Source organism: Diuraphis noxia, unplaced genomic scaffold, assembly GCF_037042655.1.
Source record: "Diuraphis noxia isolate RWA-SAM2 unplaced genomic scaffold, SU_Dnox_SAM2 contig0002, whole genome shotgun sequence".
Lineage (NCBI taxonomy): Eukaryota > Metazoa > Arthropoda > Insecta > Hemiptera > Aphididae > Diuraphis > Diuraphis noxia.
The window spans coordinates 72,411,362-72,430,198 of record NW_028301712.1 but is presented as its reverse complement, the minus strand read 5'-3'; the positions used below and the strand labels follow the sequence as shown (position 1 = coordinate 72,430,198).

The following is an 18,837-nucleotide window of genomic DNA, read 5'->3' as shown; positions in this document are numbered from 1 at the left end:
TGTATATGTATTATATTATTATATATGTACACGCCCGAGGGATTGAACTTTCCGATGGCTTCGGTTCCGGCAAAGGGTCCGGCCGCCGCCGCCGCCGTAGTCATGGAAACCCGCGCGCCAGCGGAAAAGGCTCCGTCGTATAAATATATATATATATACCTATGTATGTTCGACCGGTGAGAAACGCTTTCACCCCCGAGAGCGACTCCCGCTCGCCCGACCGCCGCCGCAGCGTATGTGTGTGTGCGGGCGCGAGTGCGTGCGTAGACCATTCGGCTTTTGCCGATAACGCGAGCACCACCCTCTACTCGCCAACCCCGGCCGACCGCTGCCCGCCTTTGCCATCCGCTATATACGCGCGCGTATCTCCACCCGAGGCACACTTTTGGCCGTCATCCAAGCAATAAGCCGCTCTCTCTGCCCATCACCACCCCCATCCGCTACAAACCCTCCCCATCACGCGCGTCTTCCGACTACGGCGACGACGACGACGACGTAACCTCCCCACTATCTACACCCGCAAGGGTTGCTTGCCGCGCGCGCGGACTTTGTCTGCAGCACACAACCATTCCACTCTATATACCGTCCACCGCCCCTCTTCGCCATCACCACTGCCACCGACAACGCCGACCCCTTTGCTGTCCAAATTTGGCTATTGATTTTCAACCACAAAAGTGTCCCCCGCCCCCGCCTATATATATGTATATGCTCCTTTGAATATATTATTATATTTTCACCTTCGGCGTGTGTGTAACTATATAATATATATGTATACACACATACCACGCACGTAAATGCTGTTCACGCCATCGCGGTAACCGAGTTTCCCGTAACCACCAGAAAATACCCGCATACACTTAATGGATAATTTTAGCTATATATGTATTTATATGTAGCTGATCCCAATTATGTGCGACCTGATAAATTAACGGCAGTGTTGGTTTGAGTCCAACGACGAAGAGCCTTTTAATGTTGTCGTATTAAATATATATTAGCCTACACACCAGCTATGGAATTTATATTCTCTCTCTCTCTATATATATATATATATATATATATACATATATATAAACTAACGGCGATATTTTATTATTATCACGGGCGACTTATGGATCAATGTAAATATTATATTATACCTATTATACACATGCTCGCCTATATAACTACAGCAAGCGTGTTCACAATAATTTATTGAAATCCCAGCACCCTGACGTTTTTAATTTCTAATCTCCCTTATAACACGTAGTAACTCTCACAGTGATTACGTCATATTATGTTATAATAGTAATAGTATTCCATATTATAATTGTTTCAATGTTTGGTTAATTTATCAAGCTATAATTAATAGGTTAATTCGGAAATAACCATGGGAGGATATAACAGAATGATAATAATGTAAAAAGGTATGGTATGTTTATACTGCATATGTATGTAGTACTAGTTTAGAATAAATAACGAATTTTACGAATAGTAATGATTACCGAATAAATTATAGTTTGTAAATATAAATGTCGTTGGAATCTCGATAATAGCATATAAAGTTATGCCCTCGTTTTAATATAACCTATAATAATGTTAAACTGCAAAATGAAAAACGCAATAACGAGTGTTTTTTGGAAACTTTGCTCAGCAAAACTTCGTAAATGCGTGCCTCAGTCTATATAAAGTCCATTGTACCTAATGGAAAAAAGTGTACCTCGTATAAAATTAGATTTTTAACAAGTTATTAAGTTTTTTTTTTTTGTTATCTTTGAAATCAAACTTTGAATTTTGCTCCTTTGAATTCGTGTCACAAAACATTTTAATAATACTTGATTATTTTAATATATTACGTATATCTGAAGTTGACATGGAGTGTGATATAGGATTGATTATGAGATTTATAAGTTTAACACTACCTATAAGAATATAATATTATGAACGTTTTACACATTAAATAATACTAAAACATTAACAACAATTTTAATAATAGTAATAATAATATTATACCCTGCAACCGCTTAACTTTTCTAAACTTTATTGTTTAAAACATAGTGCCTGCTGCAAATGAGCTGTGATGGACGAACGCACGCAGCATTATCATGCTATATCTCTATATGTGAATACATGATATCATATAATATTATTTTGGATTTATATACATATACCAATACCTTAGATTGTTAGATCTAAGTGCAGAGTGTGGAAGCGAAAGAGGAGGTATATGTATAATATGATAATATATAAGATATAACTATCGCCGAGCGTCTCGTCTCTCGTACGTCCATCGACCATCACCATCCCCCTGGCAACTACTCGCGGCAATGTCTGTGAAACGCTCGCGAAAACAATAGTTTTGGTAGGTGAATTATTCATGTGCGGCTTTCGACTTTGACAAGCAGAGCGTTCTTCTTGCCGCCCAAACTAGGTCCCCAGATGGTGCGCGATCGTGTGTGGGTGGGTGGATGAATGGGTAGATGTGTGTTTGTATGTGTATATATGTGCGTTCTCTTATCGAAAGCTGCCAGCTGTGTCGCCGGAGGGACTTTCAAGTTGTCGAGGGGGTGCTGTTGCAGAGGTAGGGAGGACGAGAAAGTTCGATTATGTCCCGACTCCCGGCCGCTGGGTAGTCTTTCTTCACGCGGCGACGGCAACACGACAATTCATCATTGTGTCTTATTTATCTTTCTCTCTCTCTCTCTCTTTGTCTCTCTCTGTTTTCACTTCTCCACTCTCTTATTTATCTATCCGTATGCATTCTATATCTATCTATTCTTGCGATTTGCGACGACCGTTATAACGGTATAATTTTCGACGAGAAACTCCTCATCCACTTGACAACATTACACATACACACACACTCACACCTCGATATTACTGGCAGTGGTGGTATTTCCCTGAATTAACAGCTGTTAGCCCTAAGTTCCTTCTTAGAACCTCAATATTATAATATTATTACGTATAATAAATACGTACACGTATATACGTATACGTATACTATAAGTAACAATCTCTAATGTGTGTTTTGGTTGAAAACCATTATGTTACAACGAATTAAAACGAAATATTCAAACATTTTATCAATAATTTTTATGAGTCTAAACTCAGTACTCGCAAGTTTACACCTATCTTCATCTATGCTCTATTCACTAGACGCACGAAATATGTATACTTTTCCAGGTCGTATCTATGTGAACGACAACACGTAACAATGTTAAAATAGATATTGTATTCACTCATATTGCCTTACAATTTTACACTCCAACAACGTATTATACGATCAACGAACACTCAAAGTATACGATATTATGTTGTGCGCACGTCGTTAAATCCTGAATAAAATAATTCAATAATTGTTTGGCGAAAAATCCAAAAAGATATTTATATTTATTATTCATCATATAATATTCTATATCCGAACAAAGGACCCGTAGGTATTTGACTCGACGTGTATGTGTACACTACTGTTATATATTATTATTTTATTGTAAGGGTTAAAGATGAAAATTTGATGAGGATGTTTGCGGTCGATGAGCAGATAAAACGTGATTTTTTGGGGGCCACAGCGGAATAAATCACCCAGTGTACCATTGTGCCGAGTACTTGGCCGTGCCGCGTAAAAGAGAGAACACTACCTTTTTTTTTTTTTTGTTACCGTTGTATAGGTATATACCATAATATCTGGTGTGATGTAGACCGTTTGGATTAACGGGGGATTAGGTATTGTATCGGGTGTTTTTCGGTCTGGTTGCACCATGGAGGGTGCAAGACGAGTACCTAGCCTAAATGTGTATATACTTAGTTGGTACATATATAAGAACTCTCTAAAAAATCGCGTATAATCTCGATGTTTATCTTAGGTCCACGCAGTTGTTATTGTAATTATAATTCCGTAGTCTGTGAACCGAAATTTAATTGGCACTTACTCACACGCACGCGTGCACTCATAATAATCACCTTGCTCTTGCTGGCCGACGAAATATCCGTTTTCATCTGAATCCGGGGATTTTCCAGATAATATTCGTCATCGTTGTTATTAACAGCAGCATAGGACACGCCATGTTTAAGTTTATGATTTGAATAAGTCTTACCTATAATAGGTATACGTGTTTAGCATTTAAATGATTAAAGTTTTTCCGTTATTATTTAAAGCCCATTAATAATAGGTACTGCACGAGGTTTCAATTTTTTTGTACGATATGGTAATTTTAATTCTGATGGTTAATAGCGCAAACCCTAACTGAACAATATTCGATATAGCAGCGTGGAACATAAATTGTTATTGTTACAAATTACCGTATCGTAAACAATCAGAATAATATAAAATTTATTATGATTATTATCGATTTTTTTTCTTTCTCTTTATAGCACGCTCTTGGTTTTTCATTTAACGTATAATAATCTTTAGATTTGTATATATATATTTTTTTTTTCAAACAACAGGTACACAATCCAATGTCGTCTTTGTATATTATTATAATAATAATCCGTCACAAAGTTATTATTACGACCGCGTTGAAAATTATATTATTGATCGAATATAAAATATAATATTACTGTAAATCAAACAGAATATTATGGAAACTGTTCGTATATAAATATATAATATGTGAGATACCGCATTCGTGTATTTCGTGGATTACAATAATATACTTTAAATAATTAAATTTAATATTAACATAAAACTAATAGAAGTATTAAAAATAAAAATATACAATTCTATAAAAGTATAAAACTACTAATCCCATAACCATATACCTAATCACCAATCACAACTAAACTATCTATTAATAATAATGTAAATACATTCGCAGGCAAATGGCTTAGCATTTGAAGCGTTTATTTTCCATAATAATAATTATAATAATAAAAAAAACAACAATAATATACTTTCTACTGAGAATAATAACATAGATTATACTTTTTGTTTACGTCGTTGCTTTTAAACTCAATATATATTTCATCAATACCAATCACCAATATTCTGACGTAACGATTCCGAACATATTTTAAAAACAGAATAATCAAAATTATTGTTAAATATTATAAGATTTTTTTTTAAACTAAGATATCAATATACATTTTTTTAAACAGATTTCTTCACTTACTTAGGGTTTTTACTTTTTTAGTGTAGTTCATAAAAAATTCCAGCCGTTTTCAGTACCTATTTAAATATTAAACCTAAAACTAACATTAAAACTTTTGAAATACTGACTCCGTTCAGAAAAAAATAACTTGAATATTTATGACGATTTAACATTGCAATTTAATGTTTGTACATACAAAATTAACTATTCCACACTTACAAGTTATAACTTAATAAATAATAATAATATAATGTTTTATTCTGATATGAAGTCATAATAAATTGAACAAAATATTTTGGCTTTATAAAAAAAGTAACTTTTACTAATGAATATAAGCGTTTAATAAATAATCTCTTATTTAAGTTATTTAATTATTTAATAAGACCATAATTTTTTTTTTTTTTTTTGGGAGGGGAGGGGGTTGAGGCTTTGACAACAAGGACCATTAGCCTGTGGGACTGTAGGGGGAGGGAATTGTAGGTTTGGTACTCGTGGATGATCTGTAAAATTATTAAAGTTTCTAATAGTTTACTATCAATAATTCGAGAAGCAATAATTTTTAGTTAGCTTTAATAAAAAAGGTTTTCATTCTACATTTGATCAAAAGTTAAACAAGAAAAAGAATATATATACATTACATTTTGGTATGAATTATTTGCAGCTATTATATTTCGTATAAAACTAACTTTCCTGTAAAAAAATTAACAATATTATAAATTATTTGTTAAATATTTTTGTGACCAAGGATCTTTCATATTATTATAATTATTTGCAAATTATTATATAATTGTATAATATTTACTGTAATTGTGTAATGTATTCATTGTATATATTATGCATTGAATATAAATAGTTTTAAAGATAATTAATTTGTTTGTATTTTTCCTGAATAACAAAATGATCATTAAGTTCTATAAAATTAACGTTTAAATCAAAGCTATTTTCATTTACGTATAGTACTAGAACTTTAGACATTCATATAATAAAACAAATGGATCTCAAATAAATAATAAGGTTCAGAAACGGTTTTTTTTCAGCTTAAGTGCCCCAACGCGTACTTCCAACTACATAATTTGCAGAGCTTTCTAAAAGCACGAAATCACCGTAGTTCCCCTTCGCTTTACTTATTTTGTATTTTTAAACCTTTGAATTTCACTTCAAGGAAACCCGAGTGGCGCAAGGCCCGAAAATCGTTTACATTGAGAAAACATTAAAGACGTTGAAGTGTTCTTTTGTACCAACATGCGATCGTTCCTGTTTGTTTTCCATTTCGCACATTCCATTCTCTTGAGTTGCTTTCCTATATAAATTCGTCTCCATCACTCTTTCTCAAATTTCATTTTCCACACCCACACATTCTAACTCAAATCATCAATTTTAAAAATGCTGACCATATTTTTCACGGTTGTATACATATATTATTATGTTATATAATTTCCGATAGATATTCGTAGATATATCTATCGAATTTCAAATTATTTTAATGAAACATAATTTCTATATACTTATTTAGGCCATAATGGACATAATATAATAATATAACAGTATGATGTGCCAGGTGCCAATAACGTACGATCCGAAACCATAAATTTCAATTACAGTTGTCTTCGAATGGATTTAATATATAATACGTTATTTACCGTTCTTCAGCATATTTAAAAAAACAATAATAAAGTTAGCTTACATTTTAACCATGAGCATTTTGAAGCAATATAAATGATTATGATTTTTATTCAATTTGTATTTGTTAACTTATTATTCGACAATATGTAAATGTTCATATTAAATGTTCAAAGAAATATTTTTTAATAAAAGCAAAATAAATAATACATTTTTTAGTCCAAAATATAAAATGAATAAATCGCAGTGACATAATTATTTACATCATTATACTGTCATTAACGAGTTTAAATTGTTATGATAAAAGCTGAAATGAATAAATTTATGAAACATGTCAAAACTATAATTATTATGAACATAATTAAAAACTTAATGTTAGTTTCCATGTTAAAACTAATCATATAACATTAGTAATAAGTTAACAGCTTTTATAAATATTTTGTATTTGTATATTATGTAAAATTATTTTTTAACTATACATTTTCTAAGTACCAATGAACGGATTATTTTCATTGATAAACTATATAATATAATCGCACTACTCGTACTTAACAAAAAAAAAATAAAATAAAAACATATACCTATAGGTAATAATTAGAAGATAGGAAATTGTTAGAATTTCATATTTTTTTAAATTATGCTTTCGATGTATTGCGGACTATATAAGCTAGCATTTTTTTCATATAGAATGATGGGTTTAAAAACGAATAATTAAAATGCATACTTTTGCTTATTTTTTAATTTATATTTTGTATTTTGTATTTTATAAAAAAAATATATTGATTTTTTTATTACCTACTTATTTTTTATTCGAGATTTTGAACGTTCGTTTTTTTAGTAACAGTTTGTGCTATGTTAAGTAAATATATAAACTATAACAAAACTTTTTGGTTACGGTATGTTTTTTTCTGGTTGAAGGTACCACGAATACCTACTGCCAATGACAAAATAGTATTATTAATTTTTATTTTTGTTCAATCAGATTTTCACCACGCTATTAATATCATTTTATCATCAATGAATCTAATATTTTTAATATAAATTACTATATAAATATATATAATATATATATCATATTACTATAAGAACTAATAAGTTATTGCCACAATTTTTTTAAATTTTGGTAAATTTTTTTACATACCTATTTCATATTTGATAGATTTTGACTTCTATAGCTTTCAAACCCAGCTAGGTAATAATATTATACATCACATAAGTATCTAAACTACTCCAGTAGTCATTCAGAGAGTGGCAAATGGGAAAAATGTCTTTTATCATTCGTGTCATTCTGTCAATGATAAGGTTATGCATCGTGAACGTTCGAAGTGAGAAGCCCAAAATGCGATTAGTCCAGTGACAGGAAAAGCTGAAGGAGAGAACTTTTGCCCGGGAACAGCCCGAAGAGGGAAAAGTTATTTTTTTTATCTTTTCCAAAAGGGTGGTGGTGGTTTAGGCAACATTCAAAGGAGTGCATGCAAACTAATGGTGTCCTGGTGCGGACGAGAGTGGCGGCGAGTGGTGACAACAGTAGCGGAAAGGGATGGAAATAGCATTTCGCATCCCTCGCCGAAGAAACCTTTACTCACACACACACACACATGCACACGTACGTGAGCATGCGCGCACGTACACACGTCCCTGGGCCAGCAAAGAAGACCTACCCTTTCCACACACACACGTATGCGCGCGCGCATATATGTATATTGTGTATGAGCACAAATGTGCACACACTCGCACACGCATATACACACACACATAAATCAATAAAACGACCGGAGGGATGCTTTCTAAAAGAGCACACACACGATAACGTATACACACACACACACACACACACACGTGCGCACAATCGGCACACCCCCACCACACATACCACCCCCGGGGGCATTTGTTATTTACCGTGTGCGCCGTGGGTGAAACCGCCCTCAACCTTCTCGTCAGCCCTCACCGCGGCTTTAAAGCCAAGGCCGGCGGGTGGTGTCCACCGCCCATATATCATCCCTCTCAGCCTATTGGGCCCCACGTTCCCGCCAATCGGCTCCCTTCTCCATAACATGTACAGTGTATATACTATATAACAGTGTCTACGCGTGTGTGTGTTTATGCTTGCGTGTGCATACAATACTTACACACATACGTGGGCTCTCTTTAGCGGGCGGGAGTTCGAATTCTAGGAAATTGGTTTTGCCATCTCCTCCACTCCGGCCGCAGTCCCTATAGCGTGAAAGTAACGAGGACCGAAAAAAGGACCGTAAAAAACAGTATTTTTTTTTATCTTTAGCCGGTTACACGTCTTGCAGAGCTCCCGGAGTGCGCTCGCACGATGTGTAATAAAAATAAGAAAATCTCCAACCCCAATCCCCAACCCTTACTCCCTCCATCCCCCCCACCGATCGGTTCAAAAGCGTATATACATGTGAGCATCTCAAAACGTATGATGCGCGCGAGTCCTATTATAAAAAAATATAATATAATAAACAAATGGGTATGCTGCTGCTGCGTGATGCACGGAAGGAAAAAAAATATATCTTAGAAACGAAACGTCAAAGATCCAATAACAAATGTGCCATAAAAATATAAAATAATAAACACGTATAGGGTAGGTATATTTTTATTTCATATTATTATAATATTATTGTAGCGGAATATGATTAACACGCTGCCTGCAGTTCTCACGAATAACTCGATCGTCTACGGATAAATATAATATTTTAATTGTGCATAAATATAATGAATAACTATAATATGAAACGTCAATAACTGTTACGACAAAACCGCAATAAAAATGCTTACAAAATAAAGTAAACGGTTTTATAATTAAATCATCTTCCGTAAATAATTAGTCAACATTTATACAAACAAATTAAAAAGGCAATAACCGTTATTTTTTTCAAACAAAAATAATAAATATTATCCTACCATGTTTTTATAGTGATAAACATAAATAAATACATTTAAAAAAATATTAAAAGCATTTTGTTTTTATATCACCATTTCAGTATTATACTACAGGTACTATTATTATTATTATAAAGTCATATAATGAACTTCTGGTAAAGTTTTTAATTCCGCGTTACCTTTATTAGCTAAATCAAAAACGGAAATATGGAACACTCATTATGTTAACAATTTTTTATGTTTTATATTAATTTAAAATAGGTAATGTTATAGTATTTTTACCAATGTTTATTGAATTAATTTTTTTTATTCTAAACTGAGTGATGAATGTATAGGCGTGTTATTAGATTATCTGATTTCAAAACATTTTCTTTTTTTTTTACAAGTGCTTATGAAAAAATGTAAGTTTAGTGAAAAAACATTAATATTTAAAACAAATCAACTCTTTTTTAAATCCCAGCAAAAATAACTTACGAGTATGTGAAGCCACATCAATTTTTCACGCAAACATTTGAAGTTCAAATTAAAACGAAATTATATATTCACCTGTAAAATAATATAATTAATTTTTGAGGGTTTTAGTTGTTTGTTGCAATATTTAAATATATATGTATTTATCGTAAAACCTTGAAACATTCAACTATTACTTAAAATATTATATTCTACAATAATTAAACATTGGTAATTTTAAAATATAAAGACCCATTTTTAATGTGACATTTTAAATGTATAAAATATTTTTTTTTATAAATGTTCATAACATGTTTAGGTACGGTCAAGAAGCTTAAAAATTTAATATGAAATTCCTGATAAGTGAATTTGATAGTGATTCAAAAATATGGATGATAAATTTGGAAAATTTAATTTTTTATTACATCATTTTATTACAAGTCAACTATTATTATGAGCTTGGAAATGTTTGTATACTTATTTATCATTTATTATTTTATAATTCGAAAAATATTTTTCGTTAATTATTAAGTTAAAACTTTTCTCATTACATAATAATATGTAATAATAATAATACATTATGTTATTACCACTATAATGCACAATGAAATAATCAAAATGTTTGCATTAATTATAAGCTACCTTTATATTACAAGCTCAGCTATACATTATTGTTATATGCTTATATGGTGGATACATCATTATTTTCTTTTAAGTTAATAATAGCTACCTAATTTTATTATATGAAATAATATTTGAGTATTATGATATTTTTTTATTACTGCATAGTATATTATGTAATTTGTTTTCAGAAAAATAAGTTCAAGTTGGATATAATTACTAATATAAATATAAATATGAGATACATCTGCTGAGAATCTATTATTGAACTCAAATTAAACACATACATAGTAGTGACCAAATGTCCAGATAAATGTGTACACTGATTAAGTACGCTCAATATCTATTGATATTATAAATTATGAATTAATATTAATATAATAATTATAAATTAATATTAATATACTAACTATAAATTATAAATGATATTCTGAAATCTGAAAGGTTTTTAAAAACTATGAGTAAAAATAAAACGTTAAAAGCTTCAGATAATGGGTTGTTACTTTTAATTATCTATATAAGCATTTAAAACTAACTTGAAATGTGTGAAACGGCCTTCTCATCTAAATTTTTAATGTTTATAAAATTACCTATAAACAAAACTTTACCATTATTCGTTCGAAGTTCGATTTTTTACATTTAATTTCTATAAATAATGTTGTGCTTTAAAGTTTGAAATTAATTCATGTGTAACAATTTACAAAATTATGAACCTTATAACTTACCATTATCAAAATAAATTGGCTAGATTAAAAAGTTTTTTACGGTAAAAGAATCAGAATGATGTATGCCTAATATAACAATTTTTAAACGCAATTATTTATTTATTGTAATTATTTTAATTACAATCGGTTAGAATAATATCATGTTACTAGGTGGGTCTAATGTTTATTTTAATAATTTATTATATTTACCTATATTGACAAATGAGTAATTGTAATTATTTTTTAGATTTCACGTTATTGATAAGGATTAAACTGTACATGAAAAACTAAAATATAATAATATATAATACTATATAGTACATTTTTAGTTTAAAAAAATATATAATTTAGGCATCCTTAGGTATAAAATAATGTGTTAGGTACTTTTAAATATTCAACACTACCATATTAAATGATATTACAATTCTTGTGCCTATTTATAGTAGGTATTTATTTTATTTTATTCATTATTTCAGTTTTCTTTTAAAATTATTCAATTATACATATTATACATATAATTTTGTAAGCACAATAAGTCCATCATATTTCAAACGTTTGCAATAATTGTCTACACATTTTTAAGTTAAAATATAATATATAAATAGTATATTTTATGAATATTTATATATTTATATATTTCATAAATTATGATTACTTATAAGTATGCTTAAAAATCCTATACTTAATCAAAATGTAATTACTACGTATATAATAATATACACAAAATTTAAACAACATTATAAAAAAGTAAGTTTATTCTTGTATTTAAATTTAATTCATATCCAATACTAAATATTATAGAAATAATACAACAGTATCTATGTATATTTTATAAGGCCCTAAACAAATATCCGATTAAACAACGATGAACGCGATAGCCAAAAATTAGAAATTCTATAATAAGGATAAAAAGAAAAATATAAAAATATTTTTATTTTAAAAACAGCAAAATGATAGTGTAAGTCTGTGCTGATTATGTGAAATTGTGTAAACTTCGAGTTCAAGTTAGTTTAAATGTAGAATAATCACGAAAACCAAATTTAAAATTAGAAAGCTGTTAACAGAAAAAAAGTGGCCTTTCATTTAATTCAAAATATTCCTCAGAATAGTAATTGGTAGTACCTATAGGTACTTTTGCGAATTTCATAGTACCTACGCCCAGCAGAGAAACCATTGCGATTATACAGTATCAAAATAAAATGATTACTTCATAAAATTATTAACCGGTTTGTTTGTTGTTTTTTTTTTTTTTATGTAGATGGTTTTGTAGTCCTGCGAATGAAATAAAAACGAATAGTTAAAAACGTCCGACCCTTAAGCGATTAAAAACCGATTTACCGTCGTCGTCGTCGGTGTATTGAACCCGGAAACATATATATTATTATCGGTATATAATATTATATATTATATATATACGATGGTGTATTGTCGTTGCAACAATATAAACACGATTGTAGTACACGCGAATAACCACCTCGCTCGCGTATGCTCACCAGTTCACCTCATCTACATGTGGTGTACATAATATTATATATATATATATATTTATAAAGTGTGTGTGTGTTATAACTGTAGTTATAGTCGTCCCACGTGTGCAAGAGTTACTCGATGTGTACGAGTATTACAATGCTCACTCCATCGAGGATGACCGGTTTAGCGGGTTTTCGTTGATACGAAAATTAAAAATCGGTTGTTCGACGATCGATGGTGGGCACGCCGTCACCGTCGATTGGGGTGGTCACGTGCGGCGAGGGGTGGGAGGGCGCACGAGCCGTTTGTCAGAGGCGTCTCCGATAATTGGGTGGTCAACCCGGACGGGTACGCGCTATCTTTGTGTATATGTGTGTTAGCGTAGTACGCGAGGGAGAAAAAATGGCAAATTTATCGATCAGGGTCAGTGGTCAGAGCGGCCAACTGGTTTCTCGGCCGGCGCATCGCACCGGCTGAAAATCTTGTACCAGACGCGTCGCACAATGGAACACGAGGGAATGGGGATGACGGGGTAATGTTCGGAGATTTATGGCGTCCAGTTCCGCTTCCGGGGGCCAAAGGGTTAAAAACAACAGTCATAAACATGGGTGCAAATTGATATTGAACACTTTTTAATGGACATTCGACACGCGATTGTCGCCCAGCAATCGGACAATATAATAATATCGTGTCCCTACAGCTCGGGTGAATAATAATAATAATAATTCAGTAGATACATAGAATATTATATGTGTGCTCCGATTGGCGTGAATAACACTACAAAATATATACATACAAATACAAAATACAATTTTTTTATATTTTAGTTCACCAATAAAACTATTTATACATACATAATAGTAAAAAAAAGACACGTATTCATGATAGGTACCTAGTAGATAGGTGCGTACTAAGCATGGTTTTGTACTTCAATTTTTGTACGCATCGGGAAGTATACGATGCAGTTATATTACTTATTATTATAAATATTTTAAATTCTAAAATAAAATATGCATTTAATAGGTAAACGCAGGTACATAGACTTTTTAAAAAGTTGACTGCAAAATCTACACAAACGCCTTGAGTATCATATTAATGCAATCATTAGTTTTATGAACTCGGGTGCTGACTTTCATTGTATTCACGATATTTAGATTCTTATGAACATTTCTAGCATTGGAAATTCCCTAAATACAAACAAAGAAATAACTAATCTCTAAAATGTTGAGTATCATAATAATATATTATGAGTATGATATTCAAAACGAAATAAGCAATATTTAAAGGGCAATAATTGAAAGCTTGACGTGTATCGCATATGATAAAGATTAAAGACTGCAGCAAATCATTGTTAATAACTACATTTATGTTATTCACTATCCAAGGTAGGTATTTTAAGCAAAACAATTTAAATTCACTAAGTTATGATAGATATCGTGAACATAGTACAACATAAATACCTAATTGTATTATAATGTTCAATTATATTGTATTGAAACATAATCAAAAATATATTTTCTTTTGTCAACTTTTAATAATAAGTATTTATATAACGATTAAATAGTATGTTATATTTATATATATATATTTATTAATATGAACACATTTTTAGTTCTTACCTATCCGTGCTAACGAATTTCTGCTCTTTAAACCACATAAACATAGTTAATTTCTATGTGATCCTACATGGTCCTTAATTTTTTTACACGATATGAATTTTATACCGTGATTTACAATCTACAATACTGTATCACAATTTGAAATGTACAGTTCAAGACTTTGTGAGTAGGTATAACACAACACTAAAAACCCTCTGTAGTATTACGACCCGTGACTGAGCGGTGAACTAGCAAAATAATTAGAGTTCGTGTTATAGACGTTATAACCAGATGGCCACTAATAGGAAAAATAATTTTGACCTGGGCAGAATAAATAAATATTTTTTAGGTAATAAAATTGTTCTTAACCTTTTCGTCGATTGATTATAACATTAAAAAAAAATACAAATGTAGTCGTATTTTGTCAGTCTTGTATACGTTTTTTCCTTCTCTTTCTCGTTATATTATATAATAACAATAACAATATTACATTTTAGGTTTCAAATATCTTTCTTTAGTAAAATAATGATATTTTCCTCATAATATTAAACGTGATCAAATTATTATTAGTGCATCATGGAATACAACCATATCGTATTTTGACTTTGATAGCCGTCGAATAATAGGTGCGACTACAGAAATGCAAAACGAAAAAAAATAATAAAGATATAATTCTCTCGACTTTTCGGTCCATGCAGAATATTTCCTAATAGTTCTGACAGCGTGTAATATTATTATTATTATTAAAATATAATATACCTACTCGTATTATTATAGTCGTTTACAAAATATAATATAATGTGTGTTCGTCTCTTAACCGTGTTCCTGCATACAGTAAATGTATAGTTTTTATATTTATCTCTCACTACACACTGCACACACACACACGCGTAATATAATATAGACCTGTATAATATGTATATATGGTAAACACATACACGTGCACCATCAAATTTGCGGATCGAAACTGACATTTTGATAACGAGCGGGAGTTGTTTTTTCACCCCTCAGTCATCCGCTCACCCCGCCACTCCTACGATCCTCCATCTGCCACGCGTCTCTCAGGACGAAAATGTACATATTATATACTTAGGTATTTTTTTCTCTCGCGCGAAAGTAAATTGTGTTGTTATACGCCGTGTGAGTATATTCAAAATGCGAATTATATAGTATATACTTAACCTCACGACATTCTCGCCTCCGGCTACCTCCCCAACCCCCTGCCCGCAGTCGTCGTCGTCTTCATCTCCGCGTCAATTTGTCTCTCTGAAAAGACAAAACGACACGACGGCACCCGGTTAGACGTGCATGTACGTGTGTGTGCGTGTGTGTGCACTATATACATGTATATAGGGATAAGCGGGGACACGTACGCGCTTTTATTATTATAACAACAATAATGAACGCTCTTTGGAGACCTCTGACGCGCAGTGCGAGTCTCACTTTTATAATATTATTGCCTGCACGTCGAGGTAAATTAACCGTCACACTCGCGACAAAAGTCTATATGCGAATGTATAATAATATGTGTGTACTATGTAGGTATACGAATTATTATTATTTCTCGGGCGCCGGAGTCTCGGGAGTCACGAATAACTAGCTAAGTGCATCGCACAATTTACTTTTATATACCTACGCGTTTATTATGTATTGTTTTTACTCATACTGCGTATTACCTACATGCAAAATCGGCTAAGGCGGTAAGACTCCTAGCTGCATTCATTGAACTATCGTTTGACGGATTGTTTTCAGTTATCCAAAGTGATATTACTTAGCCATATTTGCGGTACGCCGAATCCCATATTTTTACTACGTGTTTGGAGATCTGTATTTGCATAACATTATGTCAATGTATAAATGCCTATTTTTATCAGTTACCTTCAAATATTGCACTTATATTGGTAAAAATACAATTTGTAAAGATACCTATGATTTGATAACGATTTATTAACCATATAAAAAGTATTATTATAATACATATTACCTTTATTAATGTTAATGTTTGTCAATAACCTTAGTTGTTGAGGCTTAAATAAATGAAATAAAATAATACATATTACATATTCTACTGTATAGTACGTATATAAGTATACCACATACGAAAAGCTTAATAAAACATAGATGGATTTTTACATTGAATTTTCTATAAAGAATAATAATATTATGTATGTTAGCTGATATATATATGGGATATTATATATATATATACTATGTGTATGTAATAGCAATACATATTATTATGTCAATAATAATAATATGTATACAAATTAAACTATGATACATTTAATTCCATACTTGTTATTTATTGCTTAACATACCTATTAAAGTTGATAATTAATAAATAATTATTATAACACAATATACATAATCAGAATAACGTGCGATAATGGTATGATACCTACAATGAAGCGAATTCCTCCTCACACATCTTTATGCGTTATATTTGTAAACAGGTCATATTATATAAATTATTATCATAGCATATACGTATTTGTCTGGTACATAAAACTTTATTATATTATATAAAACAATTACATATGTCGTGTTATGTCGTGAAACGGAATAATTCACAAGCCCGAACGATAAGTGTACCTACGGATATTATGATAGCGCACTTAGGTGTGCATTATATATATATATATACTGTATAGGTTATATCTTATACACTTATAAGTTATAAGTTATAAGTATAGAGGACACATTGATGTCTTACGTCACAATTATATAAAATGCCTTTTAATCTACACACGTTCATATTCTCACTTATATTTAGCAATGCGTTACAATAAGGCACAAGAAGAAACTTTTACTGGCTTTTATTATTATAAAGCTATCTTTATTACGCCGTAACAAATAAAATATTCTTCAACATCTATTATGTAAACAACATTTGTTTAAACGAACACGGTAATATGTGCCCTTGACGGTTCTCATTATTTTCGACATCCCTTGGCTTACATTTATACAACCGTCTGTTTGTCAAATTCATTTATTTGGCTTTACGTTATCCTTAATTCCGTTTAATAATGTTTCCTTGTTTTTATACTCCTTCAAATCGTGTTACGTTTTAAGCTATTTATAATGTAGGTACACTCAATGAAAATAACATATTACAAACTTTAAAAAAAACATTAAATGAAAATAAAAAATTAACTACGTGATACACAGATTATTAAACTATCGTTTTTGGTTTGTTTTTCAGATTTTCATACTGCTTACAACGGACAATTGCAACAAGCAATCTAGAATTTCAACATAGTATAAAAGTAACACGAATAAAATAATAATTGTTTCTTCTTCTTCTTCTTAGGCTTATAGCGGTCCATTGAGAACCATCGCCGCTTCTAAAATGCCTTAAGCAAAATAATAATAATAATTTTAATAATTGTTTAAAATAAATATTTATAATTTTTGAGTATATATACTGATTTATTTATTTATTTATTGTTTTTTTTTTTTTGAGACAAAATTTAATAAACTGTACCTTCTTTAACTTCAAATAACTACAAAAATGAAATCAATCTTGACATATAAGAAACAAAAAACCTCGATGAAATTAAAATATTGAAACAAAGTCAATACAATAATAGTCAATTCAGCCTTTAGGCATAAAAAATATAGTGGTAATAATTAGTAAATATTAGAAATTATTATCATTATTTGATAAAGTTCGGATTTGTTGACTTTTCAATATAAATTATGTAAAATTAATTTACTAATTACTAATTTATATCACACGGATATATTTGATTTTTTCAATGTTTCAATCTAGTAAAATTTGGTAAAATTTGGAATATCAAAAAATTATTCAATTTTACTGTTTATCAATAAAATGTCACTTATAAGTTATAAGTTAATAATTAATAATAGTTTATGGAATAAATTAGTAGTTGTATACGTTTAAAACTCAAATCTCCTAGTAATCCTCACGAAAATAGTTCATTACATAAATATATAAAATCGTGAAAGTCCCATAATAAATATTCATGTAAATATATTGTATCATAATTCAAAATATTAATAACTGTTTGTACATCTAACAACGTAAATATTTTAAGTATTTCTAACAACTGACATATATATATTGAGGGTTTGCGTTTTGTTTTCAAGCACTTTTATAGTTTCAACTAAATATATCCAAAATTCATCAATTATAAGTTACAAATCAATTTTTAAAACAAACAAAATTGTTACATTTGCCTAAACCTGCATTTTTCTGTACGGTATCTAGGGTTCTAATATTTCATGAAATTATTTTTTTTTTAATATTTGAAACTTTCATGATATATTTCATTTTTATAAAAAATAATAAAAATCATTTTAAATTTAAATCTATAGAGTAGAAAAATTATTAAAATATTTTTTGCATATCTAGTTATGTTATAACATACTTAAAAAAGTTTCAATGCA

General features: G+C 30.5%; 1 long non-coding RNA gene across 1 annotated transcript in view; it reads left to right on the top strand.

The window, feature by feature from the left end:
- LOC107173426 (uncharacterized) overlaps positions 1-17,867 on the top strand; it is a 56,386-nt gene extending 38,519 nt beyond the window's left edge. Inside the window, exon 3 of the long non-coding RNA XR_001506370.2 lies at positions 17,630-17,867. This is a non-coding gene — a long non-coding RNA (uncharacterized LOC107173426). The remainder of the gene's footprint in view (positions 1-17,629) is intronic.
- The last annotated feature ends 970 nt before the right edge of the window (positions 17,868-18,837 follow it).